At 36.7% G+C, this 18,591-nt stretch overlaps 1 protein-coding gene across 3 annotated transcripts in view; it reads left to right on the top strand.

Moving 5' to 3' along the window:
• The window catches only part of HTR2C (5-hydroxytryptamine receptor 2C), a 355,567-nt gene that overhangs the window by 283,369 nt on the left and 53,607 nt on the right, over positions 1-18,591 (top strand). The gene's annotated exons all lie outside the window — the stretch shown is intronic.

Here is an 18,591-nt window from a genome sequence, read left to right as displayed (position 1 = left end):
TGTTCCTCATGTCTACCTAGCTACCTTAAAAATAGAAATTGCAAAATGAATGTGGACTTTTTCATTTTTTTGCCAAATGGAAACATTTCTATTTCAACATTTGGAATGATATTAGTACGTTGTAGATTTTATAAAATACCTTCAGATCAGATTAAAATTATTTCCTTTTAGTCTTTATTTGCTGAAACTTTTTATCACAAATAGGTATGAATGCTCTCAAATCATTTTTTTTCTTTTTTGCATCTGCTGGATGGGTTTAGGATTTGCTTCTTCCTTTATGCAGTTAAAATGGCAATTTGTATAAATCTTTGAATCATGATCCTGGAATAAATCTCATTTGTTAATGTCATCTTTATTCTATTCCATTGGTTTAGTTTTGATATATTTTTCTTTTTAAAACATATTTTTATTTATATAAAGAGAATAGATTTCATGTGGTTAATACATAATTCTAATATAATGATACTTCACTCCTTCCCTCCTTGTCTCCCTCCCTCCCTCCTTCTCTGTCTCCCTCTCCCTTTATCTCTCTCTCTCTTCTTTCTTTTTTTCTTATTTTTTGAGGCAACATAGCTTTAATTTACTTTATTCTCAAAGGCTCAATGCTCCACTATAAAAAGAGTTCAACAAGTAAAAAGTAGAGTGAACAGTGTTCAGCAGGAACATAGACAAAGGCTATAAAATGAATTAAGTCCCAAGATGTCAATTTTACTCATATGCATTCAATTTTTTATACTCTATATTAGCTACCACAAATCAGAGAAAACGTGATATTTGTCTTTTGGACACAAAGCAAAATGATCTCCAGCGGCATCAATTTTATTGCAAAAGAAAGGAATACATTCTTTTTATGGTTGAGTAGTATTCCATCAAGTAAGTATACCACAATTTTTATTATCCAGTCATCAGTTGATGGATATTTAGGTTGATGATATATCTTAGGAATTGTGAATTGAGGTGCTATAAACATGGGGTTACAGGTAACTATCTCTTATGCTGATTTCATTTCCTTAGGGTATATTCCCAGGAATATGATAGCTGGGTCATATAGATCTCTTAGTTTTCTGACTAATCTCCATTTTGTGCCAGTACCAGACTGTTTTGTTTACAAATGCCCTGCCCTGTGGTAAGTCATGAAATCTTTTGTTGTGATGCGTCTGGCTTTATTTTTTACTCTTTAAGATAGCTTTGGATATTCAGAGTCTTTTTTGTTTCCCTATGAATTTTTGGATCATTTTTTCTATATCTGAGAAGAATGCCCTGGTATTTTGACTGGGGTCACATTGAAACTGTAAATTGCTCTGGGTAGTATGGACTTTTTAAGAAAAAGATACATTTACTCATTTGAGAGGCAGAGCAACAGATAAAAAGAGGGAGACAAAGAGAGGGGTCTTCCCAGCTCATAGCAAGAGTCTCGGGTGATTGCTGACATAATAAATAAGAGTGCCAATTATTAAATCAACAACGGAGTCACTGGGTTCATCCTCCCCACGCAGGATCTCTGTCCTTAATATGTTTAACTATGAAACTCAAAAACAACACTACTAGTCGAACAATACCCTATACCTGGTTCGGTTGTGTGAGTGCAACCTGTTGAAATCCCTGCTTAGTATATACTAAGTTGATCTTCAGTATATGAGGGTAATAGAAAATGAAACGTGATGAAGTGGGGGGAGGGGAGAGGAAGTGGGTGAGGGGAGGGCCACGGGAGGGAGGGAGGTCGGGGGGAAGCCACAACAATACAAAAGATGCATTTTATATTCTACTTAAAACTATTGGTTGAACTCTGTAATGAATACACAATTACTCTTAGGTGTTTAATTAATGCTATAACTAGTACTCAAATAGTATTTTACACTTTGTATTTCTGTGTGGGAGCAAAATGTGGAAATCTTTACTTAACATATGCTAAATTGATCTTCTGTATATAAAGATAATTGAAAATTAATCTTGATGTGAAGGGGAAGGGGAGAGGGAGTGGGAGAGGGGTGCGTTGTGGGAGGGAGGGAAGTTACGGGGGGAGGAAGCTATTGTAATCCATAAGCTGTACTTTGGAAATTTATGCTCATTAAATAAAAAAAAAAAAAAAAAACAAGGGAGGGGTCTTCCAGTTATTGGTTCACTCCCCAAATGACCACAACGGCTGAAGCTGGGCCGATCTGAAGCCAGGAGCCAGGAGCCAGGAGCTTCTTCTGGGTCTCCCATGTGGGTGCAGGGGCTCAAGCACTTGGGCCATCCTCCACTGCTCTCCCAGGTCATCAGCAGAGAGCTGGATCATAAGAGGAGCAGCCTGTACTTGAAACAGAGCCCACATGGGATGCTAGTGCTGCAGGCAGAGGCCCAACCCATTATACCATAACTCTGGCCCCAGTATAGACATTTCATTGTATTAATTCTTCCAATCTATGAACGTGGAAGATTGTTCCTTTTTTGTGTATGTCTTCTTTTTCTGTTCTTTTTTTTTTTTTAAATGATTGATTTATTTATTTGAGAGACGGAGTTACAGACAGAGAGTGGGAGAGACAGAGAAACCTTCGAAACACTGGTTCACACCCCAAATGGCCACAACAGCCGGATCTGCTGTGATCTGAATCCAGGATCCAGGAGCTTCTTCTGGGTCTCCCACATGGGTTCAGGAGCCCAAGTGTTTGGTCCATTTCTGCTCTTTTCTCAGGTGCATCAACAGGGAGCTGGATCAGAATTGGAGCAGCCTAGACTCAAACCAGAACCTATAAGGGATGCTGGCACTGCATGAGGAGGCCCAACCTTCTATGCCACAGCACCATCCCCCTAATTCTGTTCTTAATGTATTGTAATTTTCATTGTATAGACATTTCATATTATTGATTAAATTTATCCCAAGGTATTTACTTTTTTGTAGTTATTCTGAATGGCACTGATTTTAGATGTTCATTTTCAGCCATGACATTGTTTGTGTATACAAATGATTTTTTGGTTAATTATTTTATTATTTAGTAAATATAAATTTCCAAAGTACAGTTTATGGATTACAATGGCTTCCCCCCCCCCATAATTTCCCTCCCACTCGCACCCCTCCCATCTCCCACTCCCTCTCCCATTCCATTCACATCAAGATTCATTCTCAATTATCTTTATATACAGAAGATCGATTTAGTATATATTAAGTAAAGATTTCATCAGTTTGCACCCACACAGAAACACAAAGTGTAAAATACTATTTCAGAACTAGTTATAGCATTACTTCACATTGGATAACACATTAAGGACAGAGATCCCACATGAGGAGTAAGTACACAGTGACTCCTGTTGTTGACTTAACAATTTGACACTCTTGTTTATGGCGTCAGCAATCTCCCTAGGCTCTAGTCATGAGTTGCCAAGGCCATGGAAGCCTTTTGAGTTCGCCGACTTCGATCTTATTCCGACAGGGTCATAGTCAAAGTGGAAGTTCTCCCCTCCCTTCAGAGAAAGGTACCTCCTTCTTTGATGGCCCCGTTCTTTCTACTGGGATCTCACTCGCAGAGATCTTTCATTTAGGTCTTCTTTTTTTTTTTTGCCAGAGTGTCTTGGCTTTCCATGCCTAAAATACTGTCATGGGCTCTTCAGCCATATCCGAATGCCTTAAGGGCTGATTCTGAGGCCAGAGTGCTATTTAGTACATCTGCCATTCTATGAGTCTGCTGTGTATCCCGCTTCCCATGATGGATCCTTCTCTCCCTTTTTTATTCTATCAGTTAGTATTAGCAGACACTAGTCTTGTTTGTGTGATCCCTTTGACTCTTAGACCTATCAGTGTGATCAATTGTGAATTGAAATTGATCACTTGGACTAGTGAGATGGTATTGGTACATGCCACCTTGATGGGATTGTATTGGAATCCCCTAGCACAATTCTAACTCCACCATATGGGGCAAGTCTGATTGAGCATGTCCCAAATTGTACATCTCCTCCCTCTCTTATTCCCACTGTTATATTTAACAGGGATCACTTTTCAGTACAAATGATTTTTAAAATTTTTGTGTGCTGATTTTATATCCTCCATCTTTGCCTATTTCCCAATAGTCTCTCAGTAGAGTCTTTTGTTTCCCCAATCTAATGGATCATGTCATCTGCAAACAGGGGTAATTTGACATCCTACATTCTACTTTGTATCTCTTTGATTTGTTTCTCTTACCTAATGGCTTTAATACTTCCATGACAATATTAAATAGTAGCCGGCGCCGCGGCTCACTAGGCTAATCCTCCGCCTTGTGGCGCTGGTTCTAGTCCCGGTCAGGGCGCCAGATTCTGTCCCGGTTGCTCCTCTTCCAGGCCAGCTCTCTGCTGTGGCCAGGGAGTGCAGTGGAGGATGGCCCAAGTGCTTGGGCCCTGCACCCCATGGGAGACCAGGAGAAGTACCTGGCTCCTGCCATTGGATCAGCGCGGTGCACCAGCCGCGGCGGCCATTGGAGGGTGATCCAACGGCAAAGGAAGACCTTTCTGTCTGTCTCTCTCTCTCATTGTCCACTCGGCCTGTCAAAAAAAAAAAAAAATTAAATAGTAATGATGAGAGTGATCATCCTTGTCTAGTTCTGGATCTTAGTGGTTATGCTTCCAACTTTTTCCAATTTATTATGATTCTAGATGAGGGTTTGTCATATATTGTTTTAATTGTGTTGAAGTATATTCCTTCTATGTCCATTTCTAAAGGATTTTTACCATGAAAGGCTATTGTATTTTATCCAATGCTTCCTCTGCAGCTATCGCAATAATCATATGATTTTTATTCTTCTGTTTGTTAATGTGATATTTCACATTTGTTGATTTGCACATGCTGAATCAACCTTGCATCCCAGGGATAATTCCCCCTTGGTCTGGACAAATGATCTTTTTGATGTATTGTTGGATTCTGTTAGTATTTCTTGAGGATTTTTTCATCTACATTCATGAGGGATATTGGTCTACTTTTCTCTTTTGTGTTTCTTTTTCTGATTTTGGGATTAAGATAATGCTGGCTTCATAGAGTTTGGACTCTCTTCATTTCAATTGTTTTGAATACTTCAAGAATTTAGATTAATTCTTCTTGGTAGAATTTAGCAGTGAAGCCATCTGATACTGGCCTTTTCTTCACTGCCTGCTTATTACTGACTTAATATCAGCCTTGATTATTTTTCTATTCAGGTTTTCTATGTCTTTGAGTGTCAGTTTTGGTAAATTCTGTGCCTCCAATAATATATCCATTTTCTCTCAATTTTCGAATTTTTGGAATAATACTCTTAGTTATAATTCCTGATGATTCTTTGTATTTCTTTTTTCTTTTTTCTTTATTTATTTTTATTTTGACAGATAGAGTTAGTGAGAGAGAGAGAAAGAGAGAAAGGTCTTCCTTCCATTGGTTCATGCCCAAAATGGCCGCCATGGCCAGAGCTATGCTGATCTGAAGCCAAGAGCCAGGTGCTTCTTCCTGGTTTCCAATGTGGGTGCAGGTGCTCAAGCACTTGGGCCATCCTCCACTGTCTTCTCGGGCCACAACAGAGAGCTGGACTGGAAGAGGAGCAACCGGGACTAGAACCCAGCGCCCATAATAGATGCTGGCACCGCAGGCAGAGGATTAACCAAGTGAGCCACAGTGCCAACCCCATTTTTTAAAAGATGTATTTATTTATTTGAAAAGAAGAGTTACAGAGAGGCAGAGGCAGAGAGAGAGAGAAGTCCTCCATCTGTTGATTCACTCCCCAAATGGCTGCGATGGCTGGAGCTGCACTGACCCGAAGCCAGGAGCCAGGAGCTCCTCTGGGTCTCCCACGTGGGTGCAGAGGCCCAAGCACTTGGGGCATCTTGTACTGCTTTCCCAGGCAATTGCAGAGAGCTGGATCAGAATTGGAGCAGCTGAGTCCTGAACCAGTGCACATATGGGATGTCAGCACTGTAGGCAGCAGCTTTACCCGCTATAGCACTGTATTGGCCCCTCTTTGTATTTCTGGGGTATCATTTGTAACATCTCCTTTTTAATTGATAGTTTTATTAATTTGTGTATTCTCCCTTTTATTAGTTTTGCTTGAATGGGCCAGTGGTTTGTTAATTTTTTTATTCACAAAATAACAATTCATTTCACTGATTTTTATATATTTTTCATTTCCATTCTGTTTAGTACTTCTCTAATTTTTATTTCTTTCCTCCTACTAATTTTCATTTGGTTCTTACTTTTCTAGATCCTTGAAATGTATTGCTAGACCATTTATTGGATAACTTTCCAATTTTTTGATGTAGACACTAATTGCTATAAACTTTCCTCTAACTGCTTTTGCTGTATCCCTTGAGTTTAGATATGTTGAACTGTCATTTGCATTCATTTCAAGGATTTTTTTAAATTTCCCATTTGATTTCTTCTATGATTCACTGTTTATTCAGGAGCATTTTGTTCAGACTTCATGTATTGGTATATTTTCTAGAGTTTCTTATGTTGAGAATTTTCAGTTTCGTTCTATAATGGTCAGAGAAGATACATGGTATTTCAATTTTCTTGAATTTGTTGAGACTTGCTTATAGCCTAGTATATTGTATATCTTAGAGAAATTACATCTACTAATGAAAAGAATGATTATTTTGCAGCTGTATGTTGAAATGGTCTATAGATATCAATTAAAAAAATTTATTTGGTCAATAGTGTGGATTTGCTCTGTTGTTTCTTTGGTGATTTTTTTAATCTGGTTGATCTGTCCATTGATTAAAGAGTGATGATGTTGAAGACCCCGTTGTAATTGTATGGAAGCTATGTCTCCCTTTAGATCACTTAACACTTATTTTAAATAGTTGGATGACCTATTTTGGGTGCATATACATTTTTGTATTCACATCTTCCTATTGAATTGATCCCTTAATCAGTATATAATGACCTTTTTTCTCCTTTTTGACAGTTTTTGTCTTAAAGTCTATTTTTGTCTGAAATGAGAGTCACTTCTCTTGCTTTTGATTTCCATTTGCCTGGAATATCTTTTTCCATCCTTTCACATTCAGTCTTTGTGTATCTTTATTGGTAATGTATGTTTCTTGTAGGCAGCATTAGATGGGTTTTGTTTTTAAATCCATTCAGCCAGTCTGTACACTTTAATTGGAGAATTTATGCCAATTGCATTCAAGGTTATTAAAGATAAGAAATAACTTGGTCCGCCCAGTCTCCCAGAAATATTCCCATTTTTGTCTTCTCAATATTTAGCCATCTGGGTACTCCCCTTTTGATATTTTCATTAGGATCTTTGCATTCATTCTCCTGAATGATTTTGGCTTGCCATTTTCTTCTTGGTGGTGTCCTTGTCTGACTTTGAAATCATGCTATTAGTTTGAATTCTCCCCTCTGCCCTACCTTCTAAATTTGTGTAATATTTTCATTTTTCACTTTTAAATGTTTGGAAGAATTAATCAATAAACTCCTGTGTTGGTATAGCCAGGTCTCCCATGTGGGTGCAGAGGCCTAAGGACTTTGGCCATTCTCTGCTGCCTTCCAAGGCACATTAGCAGGGAACTGGATTGGAAGAGGAGCAGCCAGGACTCAAACTGGTGCCCATATGGGATGCTGGCACCCCAGGCTGGGGCTTTAACTCACTGTGCTACAGCACTGGCCCTGACATCTATTTTCATGCATTTCAAAATATTTACAAATTCCTTTGTGATTTCTTCTTTAATTATTGGATTATTCAAGATCTATTATTTAATTTCAGATATGAAGAAATTTTCAAGATACTTTCTTATTGAGTTACAATTCATTCGATAGCATTCACAGAATATACACTGTATGTTTCCGTCATTTGACTTTTTGGCCTAGCACATGGCTTTCCATGATACATGTTGTATTTGACCTTCAAAAGTGTTTTCTCATCAACATGTGTAGAGTAATAGAATTTGTGTTTTTACATTTTCCATATTTTTGATTAATTACCTCAAAAGTTTTGTTAGGATCTCCAGCTATCATCATGGATACCTGTATCTCTCCTTTCACTTTTTTTGGTATATTCTGTATAAATTTTGAGATTATATTTTTTGGCTAAATAAATAATGTATTTTTCTGTAGGTGTGACCTTTTTATCATTGTGAAATCTATCTTTATCTCTCCTAATACATTTTGCTCTAAGAGCTACTTTGATGAATTAGTTCCTCTCAGGTAGTACATCCATTTTTTTTAGTCTTAAACTGTCTCCATCTTTATATTTAAGCAAATTCTTATGAACAACATACAATTTTGTTTTTAATATAATTTGAAAATATTTAGTTTTAGTTAGAATTTTTAGATTGTATAAATGATATTTAGTTGATATCTGTTGTTTTTTCATTAATCTCTTCTGTTGCTTCTTTATTATACTTTCTTTATAAAAAGATTGATTATGTTAGATTTAAAACTTTTCTAAAGTACACCATTGGACAAGGATTAGAACATGTATGACAAACTACTGAAAACATCACCACTCTCAAAATCATGAAGATAGCCACCCCTAGCAAAAATTTCTTCACATCCATTATTGACACCCTTCCAACATTCATGCTTCATTATCCCTAGGCAATCGCTGATCTGCTTTCTATCACTATGTGTTAGTTTGCATTTTAAAAAGCAAAATATTACTCTTTTGTGAGTGGCTTCTTTCATGTAAGATAAGTTATAAGGTTAATAAATATTGGATGTATCAATTCTGAGTTCATTTTTATTGAAAAATTGTGTCCATGTATGAAATACAATTTGTTAAAAATTCTATGCTTTACAGATATTTGTTTTCTTTCCAAGATTTGAGTAGTGTGGGAATTTATGCATAAATCTTTAGATAGACATGTGCTTTCACTTTGTTTGGGTAAATAATTAAGAGTGAAATGGCTGGATTGTAAAATAGGTATACATTTACCTTTTTAAGAAATTGCCAAGATTTTCCAAAGTGGTTATACCATTTCATATCCATACCAGCAACATATGAGGTATAGTTCCTCTACATCCTCCCTCAAATTTGATGGGGTATTTCTTTGCAGTCGTTGTCATTCTTCTTGGTAGATAGGGATACGTCATTATGGTTTAGGTAATACTTCCCAAATGACTAAGGATATTGAGCATCTTTTCATGAGTGTGTTGACGATTTTCTTACAATCTATGATAAATTGTTTGAATATTTTCCTATTTTTATTGTAAGATCCTTATAATATTGAGTTTTAATGTTACTTTTATATTTTAGTAAAATAATTTCTTTTTTACAATTTAAGCCTTTATTTAGTGAGAAAGATGCATAGGAGAGTGAGAGCTTTATTAAGGGAGAGAGAGGTAAATCTGGGTTCATACCGAGCACCAGGAACCAGCCACATGGAGGAACATTTAGGCCAGGAAGCCTAGGGCGCATGGCCTTCGGGAGGCACAGGGCTACAGCAAGCCCCCTTCTGGCAAGAGGCCAGGGAAGAAGAGAAGTACCGGACACACCGTGTCCCAGGCTTTTAACCCACTTCCAAAGGGGAGTGGTTAATTAACCTGATTGGCTGGTGGGCACCCAGGTGTGGCCAGATACTGGCATGAGGTCACACATGGACGTGGTGAAGGTATCAGATAGGGCGTGAGGTCACTCCTCAAGTGGCTGCAACAGCCGAAGCTGGGCTGATCCAAAGCCAGGAGCCAGGAGCTTCTTCTGGGTCTCCCATGTAGGTGCAGGGGCCCAAAGACTTGGGCCATCTTCCACTACTTCCCCAGGCCATAGCAGAAAGCTGGATCAGAAGTGGATCAGCTGGAACTTGAACTAGCACCCATGTGGAATGCCGGCCCTGCAAGCGGCGGCTTTACCCTCTACACCACATCGCCAACCCCCTAGCTTGTGTTTTTATAGAGAAATACACACACAGTACAGAACATTATCTCTAGTTATCCTACAATAGAACACCAGAAATTCTTACTCCTGTCTAGCTCTAATCTAGTACTTGTTAATCAACTTTTTCCCATACTTCTTTCCTCCCTTCCCTCTACAGCCTCTGATAACCACCATTACAATTTTAACTTCTATGAGATTATTATTATTATTATTATTTTAGAATCCACATATAAGAGAGATCATGTGGTACCTTTCTGTGCTTGGTTTCTTTTACTTAACATAATGACCTTCAGTTCCATTCACGTTGTTACAAATGACAAGAGTTCTGTTTTATGGCTGAGTAGCATTCTATTGGGCATACATCAGACATTTTTTTATTCATTCACCAATGGATGGACACTTAGGTTGTTTCCATTTCTTGACTTTTTAATAGTGCTGCAATACACATGTGAGTGCAGATGTATCTTGTCAAAAGACTGATTTCATTTCCCTTAAATACATACTCAGGAATGCAACTGATAGATTTTGTAGTAATTCTATTTTTGTTTTTTGAAGAACTTCCATATTATTTTCCATAATGGCTCTTCCAATTTACATTCCTACCAATAACGTGCAACGTTCTTTTATCTCCACATTTTTGGCAACACTCATCTTTTGACTTTTTTAGTAACCAACCTAACTAGAATGAGATGATAACCCATTGAAGTTTTGATTTGTTTTTCCCTGATAAATAATAAGGTGATAATTTTTATGTACCTGTTAATGTGTCTGTTTTCCTTTGAGAAATGTCTGTTTTTAACTACTTTCTATTTTTAAAAGGATTATTTGCTTTTCTTTTATTTACTTGAGTTCTTGTATATTCTAAATATTAAACTTGATCAGATGTATAGCTAGCAAACCTTTTCTCCCATTCAATAGGGGTTTTTTTACTCCATTAATTGTTTCCTTTGCTATGCAGAAGTTCTTTAGGTTGATGAAACTCCATTTGCCTAATTTTGCATTAGTTCCCTGTGCTTTAGGGATCGTATCCAGGAAAATCGCCCATTTCACTGTCCTAAAGTATTTTCCCTTTGTTTTCTTCTAATAATTTCAAAGTTTCACGTCCATTTTGAGTTAATTTTAGCATATGATGAGAAATAAAGATTTAGTTTTGTTCTTCTGCATGTGGATATCTGCTATTTCTAGCACAATTTGTTTAAAAAACAAAGACTATTCTTTTTCCAATACATGTTCCTAGAATCTTTGTCAAAGATCAATTGGTTGTAAATGTGTAGGCTTACTTATAGGGTCTCTGTTCTTTTCCACTGATCTGTGAATCTGTTTATATACCCATATTATGTTGTTTTAATTATTGTAACTATAATATGTTTTAAAGTCAGGTAGTATAAGACCTCCTGATTTATTCTATTTTTTCAAGATTGCTTTGGCTATTTGGGATCTTTTGTGGTTCCACACAAATTTTACTAGTATCTTTTTTAGTTTTGTGAAAAATGTCATTGGGATTCTGATAGGGATAGAATTCAATTGGTAAATCACTTTGGATAGTAGGAACATTTTAACAATATGGATTCTTTTAACCCAAGAACATATGATGTCTTTCCATTTCTTTTGATCTTTTTTAATTTCTTTCATCAATAGTGTAATTATAGAAATCTTCTGCCTCTTTGGTTAAATTTATTCTAGGCTTTTATTTTATTTTGTAGCTATTGAAAATGGAATTGCTGTATTGATTTCTTAACCAGATGATAGACTATTAATACATAATAATGCTATAGATTTTAGCACGTTAACTTTGTATCCTGCAAGTTTGCTGAATTAATTAACAACCTTTCGGTGGCGTCTTCTGCATATCAGATCATGTCCTCTGCAAACACTGACAAGTTCTTCCTCCTTGTTGATTTTGATGTCCTTTGTTTCTTTTTCTTGCCTAATTGCTCTGGTGGGGCTTCCAGTACTGTGTTGAATGAAAGTAGTGAAACTGGGCATCCTTGTCCTATTTCAGATCTTAGAGAGAAAGCCTTCAACTTTTCCCCATTCAATCTGATGCTAACGGCTGGCATATTATGTGTGACATTTATTATGTTGCAATGTGCTCCTTCTATATCGAATTTGTTTAGGGTTTTCATCCTTGAGGGATGTTGAATCTTATCAAATGGCTCTTGCATTTTTTAAATGATCATATGATATTCTCCTTCATTCTGTTGATGTGAGGTATCACGTTTATTGATTTGTTCATAGTGAACCATCATTGCATCCCCAGAATGAATCATATCTGACCATAATAAATAATCTATTAAATGTATTGTTGGATTTTCTTTGATAGTATTTTGCTGAGGATTTTTACATCTACGTTCATAAGGGATAGTGAGCTGCGATTTCCTTTTTTGTTGCGTCCTTGTCTGGTTCTAGGTATCATAGTAGTATTGACCTCACAGAATGAGTTTGAAAGAATTCTGTCCCAATTTTGAAATAATTTATGAGGAACTGGTGTTAATTCTCCATTAAATGTTTGATAGAACTCAGCAGTGAAATCATCTACTCCAGGGATTTTCTTTGATGGGAGACTTTGTCTTACTGATTCAATTTTACTACTCATTATTAGTCTGTTTAGGTATTCTATTTCCTCACGATTCAGTCTTGATAAGGTGTAAGTGTCATGATAGCTATCAATTTATTCTATTATTAAATTTGTTTCCATACACTTGTTCATAATATCACTAATAATCCCTCATTTTTCTTTGGTGTCAGTCATGTCTCCATTGACTTCTCTGATTTTGTGTATTTCTCTTATTTTTTTTTTTTTGACAGGCAGAGTGGACAGTGAGAGAGAGAGACAGAAAGAAAGGTCTTCCTTTGCCGTTGGTTCACCCTCCGATGGCCACCGCGGCCGGCACGCTGCGGCCGGCGCACCACGCTGATCCGATGGCAGGAGCCAGGTACTTATCCTGGTCTCCCATGGGGTGCAGGGCCCAAGCACTTGGGCCATCCTCCACTGCACTCCCTGGCCACAGCAGAGGGCTGGCCTGGAAGAGGGGCAACCGGGACAGAATCCAGCGCCCCGACCAGGACTAGAACCCGGTGTGCTGGCGCCGCAAGGCGGAGGATTAGCCTAGTGAGCCGTGGCACCGGCCTGATTTCTATCTTTACTTTTTTTTCTTAGTAAGTGTAGATAATGATTTGTTTATTTTCTTCGTATCTTCAGAGAACCAGCTCTTTGTTTCATTTTTTTTTTTGTATTTTTAGTCCTCTGTGTCATAAGCTGTGCTCTGAGTTCATCATTTATTTTCTAATTTTTGGTTTGATTTATTCACAATTTTCTAGTTCCATGAAGTGCAGCAAGAAATCATTTATTTGATATCTTTCAACTGTTTTGATACAGGCATTTATTTTTATAAAATCTCTTCTTAGCACTGCTTGTGTTGTATCATAGGTTTTGGTATGCTGTGTCCCCATTTTCATTTATTTCAAATTTTTAAAATTTCATCCATAATTTCTTCTTTGGACCATTGGTTGTTCAGGAGTCAACTGTATAATTTCCTTCTATTTATATAGTTTTCAAGGTTTTTATTACAATTGTTTTTGAGTTTTATTACAATGTGGTCAGAAAAAACTACTCAATATGATTTATTTTAAATTGGTTGAGACTTGATTTGTTACTTACCATATGACCTACTCCATAGATTATTCCATGTGCTATTGAGAAAGATGTGTGTTCTTCAACTGTTGGGTTATATACTCTATAGACGCCTCATGCACAATTGATCTAGGGTGGAATTTAACTGTTGTTTCTTTGTTGAGTTTTGCCTGGAAGCTTTGTACATTTCTGAGAGTGAGGCGTTAAACTTCCCTTCTGCTATTGAATTGGGGCGTTTTCTTACTTTTGGACTATTAATATTCGCCCTATGTGTTTGGGTGCCCCCAATATTGCATATGTATGTATTTAAAATTAGTATATCCTCTTGCTGAATTGAATCCTTTATTATTACATGGCGACTTCACCTGACTGTGTTTTACTGCTTTGGCTTTAATATCTATTTTATCGGATAGAAGTATGGCTACTCCTGCTTTCTTTGGGTTCCATTTGCATGAAATATATTGCTCCATCTTCTCAATTTCAATCACTCCATGTGTTTACAGTTGAACTGAGTTTCTTGTAAACAGTATATAGTTTTTTTTAAAAAAACAAAAATCTGGTCACTCTATGTCTTTGAGAATTTAGCCTATTTACATTTAAGGTAACTATTTTTAGATAAGGTCTTACTACTGTCATTTTTATCTGTATTTTATATTTTTTTGTAATTTCTTTCTCCCTCTGTTATAATCTTCATTTGTGTGTGAGTTTTTCTAGTAGTTATGCTTTTATTCCATGCTTATTATTTTTGGTAAGTCTATTGTAAATTTTTTGATTTTTCATTATCATAAGGCTTCCAAAAATTCTTTTGGTTATTACAATCTATTTTGAAATTATAGCAACTTAACATTGATTATATAGATAAGGAAAGAGACAAAAGGAATTAAAATACCAATAAAAATTTTATACTTATGCTCCATATCTCCCATTTTGAATTTATGGTGTTCCATTTCACTTATTTATATAATGTCAATGTCTTAAAATTTTAGTGTAATAATTTATTTTAGTCTCCACACTGAAGATACGAAAGGTTAATGTACCATGTTTGCAATATTGAAGTATTCTGAATTTCTTTTTATCATTACTCTTAGCAGTGAGTTTTCTACCTTCCAAGATTTTTTTTTCTTGCACTCATTAGCACTTCTTTCTTTCCTTTTAAAAATTTTCAGCTAACATGTCTTTTAACACAGGTCTGATGATGAAAAATTCTCTCAGTTTTCATTTGTCTGGGAATGTCTTTATCTCCCTCACGTATGTGAAGGATAGCTTTGCTGGATACAGTATTCTTGGCTGGTATTTTGTCCCTTTAGTACTGTAAAAGTCTCATCCCACACCCTTGTGCTTGTTAAAGTTTCTGCTGAGTAGCCTGTAGTCAGGTGATTGGGACCACTATACATGTTATTCAATTCTTTTCTCTTGAAGCTTTGAGAATTCTCTGTTTGTGTTTAATCTTAGAGAGCTTGAAATAATACATCATGGGGTAGACTTGATTGGGTTGACTCTGACTGGCAATCTTTGATATTCTTGTACATGGATACTTGTACTTTCTTGAGGTTTGGGAAGTTTTCACTTGTTATCACTTTGAATATGGTTTCTGGCCATTTGGCATTCTGAAGTTCCTCTTGAATCCCAATCATTTCAATATATGCTCTACCTGTGCTCCCAAAGTTTCCATAATCTGTCTTCATTACTCTTGATGATTTTTTTCTTCCTCCCAATGTGTATTTTCAAAAAGCCTGTCTTTGGGATCACTGATTCTTTTTTTTTTTATTTAATAAATATAAATTTACAAAGTACAACTTTTGCATTGTTGTGGCCTTTCCCCCCATAACTTCCCTCCCACCCGCAACCATCCCATCTCCCACTCCCTCTCCCATCCCATTCTTCATCAAGATTCATTTTCAATTATTTATATATACAGAAGATCAACTTAGTATATACTAAGTAAAGATTTCAACAGACTGCACTCACACAGCCACACAAGATATAGAGTACTGTTCAACTAGTAGTTTTACCGTTAATTCTCATAGTACAACGCATTAAGGACAGAGATCCTACATAGGGAGCAGGTGCACAGTGACTCCCGTTGTTGATTTAACAATTGACACTCTTATTTATGATGTCAGTAATCACCTGAGACTCTTGTCATGAGCTGCCAAGGCTATGTAAGCCTCTTGAGTTCACCAACTCTGATCTTATTTAGACAAGGCCATAACACAGTTGAGGTTCCTTCCTCCCTTCAGAGAAAGGTGCCTCCTTATTTGATGGCCCGTTCTTTCTGCTGGGATCTCATTCACCAAGATCTTTCATTCAGGTAATTTTTGCCACAGTGTCTTGGCTTTCCATGCCTGCAAAACTCTCATGGACCTTTTAGCCAGATCCCAATGCCTTAAGGGATGATTCTGAGGCCAGAGTGCTGTTTAGGGCATTTGCCATTCTTTGAGTCTGCTGCGTATCCTGCTTCTCCCGTGGGATCATTCTCTCCCTTTTAATTCTATCCTTCAAGATTTGCAGACACTGGTCTTATTTGTGAAATCTCTTTGACACTTAACCTATCTTTTTGATCAATTATGTACTTAAACTGATCACTTTAACAAGAGAGCTGGCATTGGTATATGCCTCCTTGATGGGATTGAATTGGAATCCCCTAGCACATTTCTAGCTCTACCATTGGAGTTAAGTCCGAGTGAGCATGTATTGAACTGTATATCTCCTCCCTCTCTTATTTCCACTCTTATATTTAACAGAGTTCACTTTTCAGTTAATTTTAAACACCTAAGAATAATTGTGTATTAATTACAGAGTTCAAATCAATGGTATTAAGTAGAACAAAAAAATACCAAAAGGAATAAAATAATAAGTTGTTCCTCAACAGTCATGACAAAGGATGATCTGGTCATTGTTTCTCATAGTGCCCATTTCACTTCAACAGGTTTCCCTTTAGGTGCTCGGTTAGTTTTCATCAATCAGAGAGAACATATGATATTTTCCCTTTTGGACTGGCATATTTCACTCAGCATTATATTTTCCAGATTCCTCCATTTCATTGCAAATGACCAGATTTCATTTTTTTTTTACTGCTGTTCACTGATTCTTATTTCTGATATTTTCTGCTTTGGTTCCTTCAATCATGTTTTAGTTTTATTTTCTTTTGCTTTAAACTGTATCAGGGCCAGTGCTGTGGTGTAGCAGGTAAAGCTGCCACCTGCAGTGCTGGCATCCCATATGGGCACTAGTTTAAGTTCCAGCTGCTCCACTTCTGATCCAGCTCCTGGTGGATGCACCTGGGAAAGCAGTGAAAGATGGGCCAAGCTCTTGGGCCCCCGCACCCACCTGGGAGACCTGGAAGAAGCTCCTGGCTCCCGGCTTCGGATCAGCCCAGCTCTGGCCATTGTGGCCATCTGGGGAGTGAACCAGCAGATGGAAGACCTCTCTCTCTCTCTCTCTCTGCCTCAGCCTCTCTGTAACTCTGCCTTTCAAATAAATAAATAAATCTCTTAAAAATGTATTGATATAAAGAGAACAGAGTTCACATATTTCATGGGTACAGTTCCAAGAATAGAAGCATACTTCCCTCACTACATCATTACCCCCAATTCCTCTCCTCCCTCCCCACTCTTTCTCAGTTTTTGCAAACATGTAATTTTAATCCACTCTATATTCACAGGCTTAATTTGCCACTAAAATTAATTTTGAACAAGTAAAAAGTAGGAAGGCCTAATTCCACAGGAGTATATATAAGGGTTAAAATTTCGTATCTGAAAATATCCACTTAATTACTATACATTTTTGTATTCTGTATTAAGTGCCATATATCACAGAAACCATATGTTTGTCTTTTTTGAGACTGACTTATTTTACTGAGCATAATGGTTTCCAGCTGCATCCATTTTGCTAAAAAGACAGGATTTCATTCTTTTTTATGGCTGCGTAGTATTCCGTAGTATATACAAATCACATTTTCTTTTCTTAATTGCCAAATAACACATTTATGTGGAAGATACAAGAAAACTTACAAAAACAAAAAAAATCTCAAATTATTCCAATTCCTACAATAATAATAAATTTGCAAATTAATTAATGCTATTGCATGAATATACCTTACTCAACTTTCAAATTCATTTAACTGCTTCACATATAATTTAATACTTAAAAAGACTATAGCTAAATTATTTAATAATATTTATAGAGCATTACTTTTCTGTGCAGACATGTTTCCTATCAGTACTCAATTAATGCTAAAAATAAAAAATGACATTTTTATTGTGATATGTGACTGATTCATGAATTAACAATTAGCAATTTAGATGACATAATGATCAACAACAAGAATAATCTGGTAACTGCTCATTGTACAATTTTGTCCATAGTCATCTAAAACCAAGAATTTGATAACATATTCGACTTAGTTGCATTACATGCTTTCATGTGTGGGGATTGAGCAACAAAAAGAGATACACAGTAAACTTTTAATTTTTCCTTTTCCTTTTTTTTTTAGAGCAACTCCATGATCTGGGGGCTGGCTAGTACAACACAGAGAACAAAAATAAATCATACAAATGGTACTTACCACCAATGCCAGTGCTCATCTCATTATGATTATAACCAAGTATATTATTAATTTTTGTGTTACTTGCTTTTCTTTAGCATATAAACCAAAGCCATTAACTTGACTTGAGTTATATACACAATACATACACAAAACACTTTTCATAAGTAATATTACATTTTAAAATATTAGAATCCTAGTATCTGTGCTGATTTATAGTTTGGCTTAATTGAACAAGAAAATAACAGCATTCAAGTAGGAAGTGTATACTGATACTAAAGCTTTTTTTTGATATTTTTCATTTATTTATTTGAGTGGTAGAGTTACAGACAGTGAGAGGGAGAGACAGAGAGAAAGGTCTTCCTTCTGTTGGTTTACTCCCCAAATGCCTGCAACGGTCGGAGCTCTGCTGATTCAAAGCCAGGAGCCAGGTGCTTCTTACTGGTCTCCCATGTGGATGCAGGGGCCCAAGCACTTGGGCCATCTTCTACTGCTTTCCCAGGCCACAGCAGAGAGCTGGATAGAAAGAGGAGCAGCCGAAACTAGAACTGGCGCCCATATGGGATGCTGGCACCGCAGGCAGAGAATTAACCAACTGCATCACAGCGCCAGCCACACTAAAG

The sequence above is a fragment of the Oryctolagus cuniculus genome, chromosome X (genome assembly GCF_051225735.1).
Source record: "Oryctolagus cuniculus isolate XC-2025 breed Fujian yellow rabbit chromosome X, ASM5122573v1, whole genome shotgun sequence".
Taxonomy (NCBI): Eukaryota; Metazoa; Chordata; class Mammalia; order Lagomorpha; family Leporidae; genus Oryctolagus; species Oryctolagus cuniculus.
The sequence above is the reverse complement of the archived record's forward strand: the minus strand, read 5'-3'. Positions and strand labels throughout refer to the sequence as shown.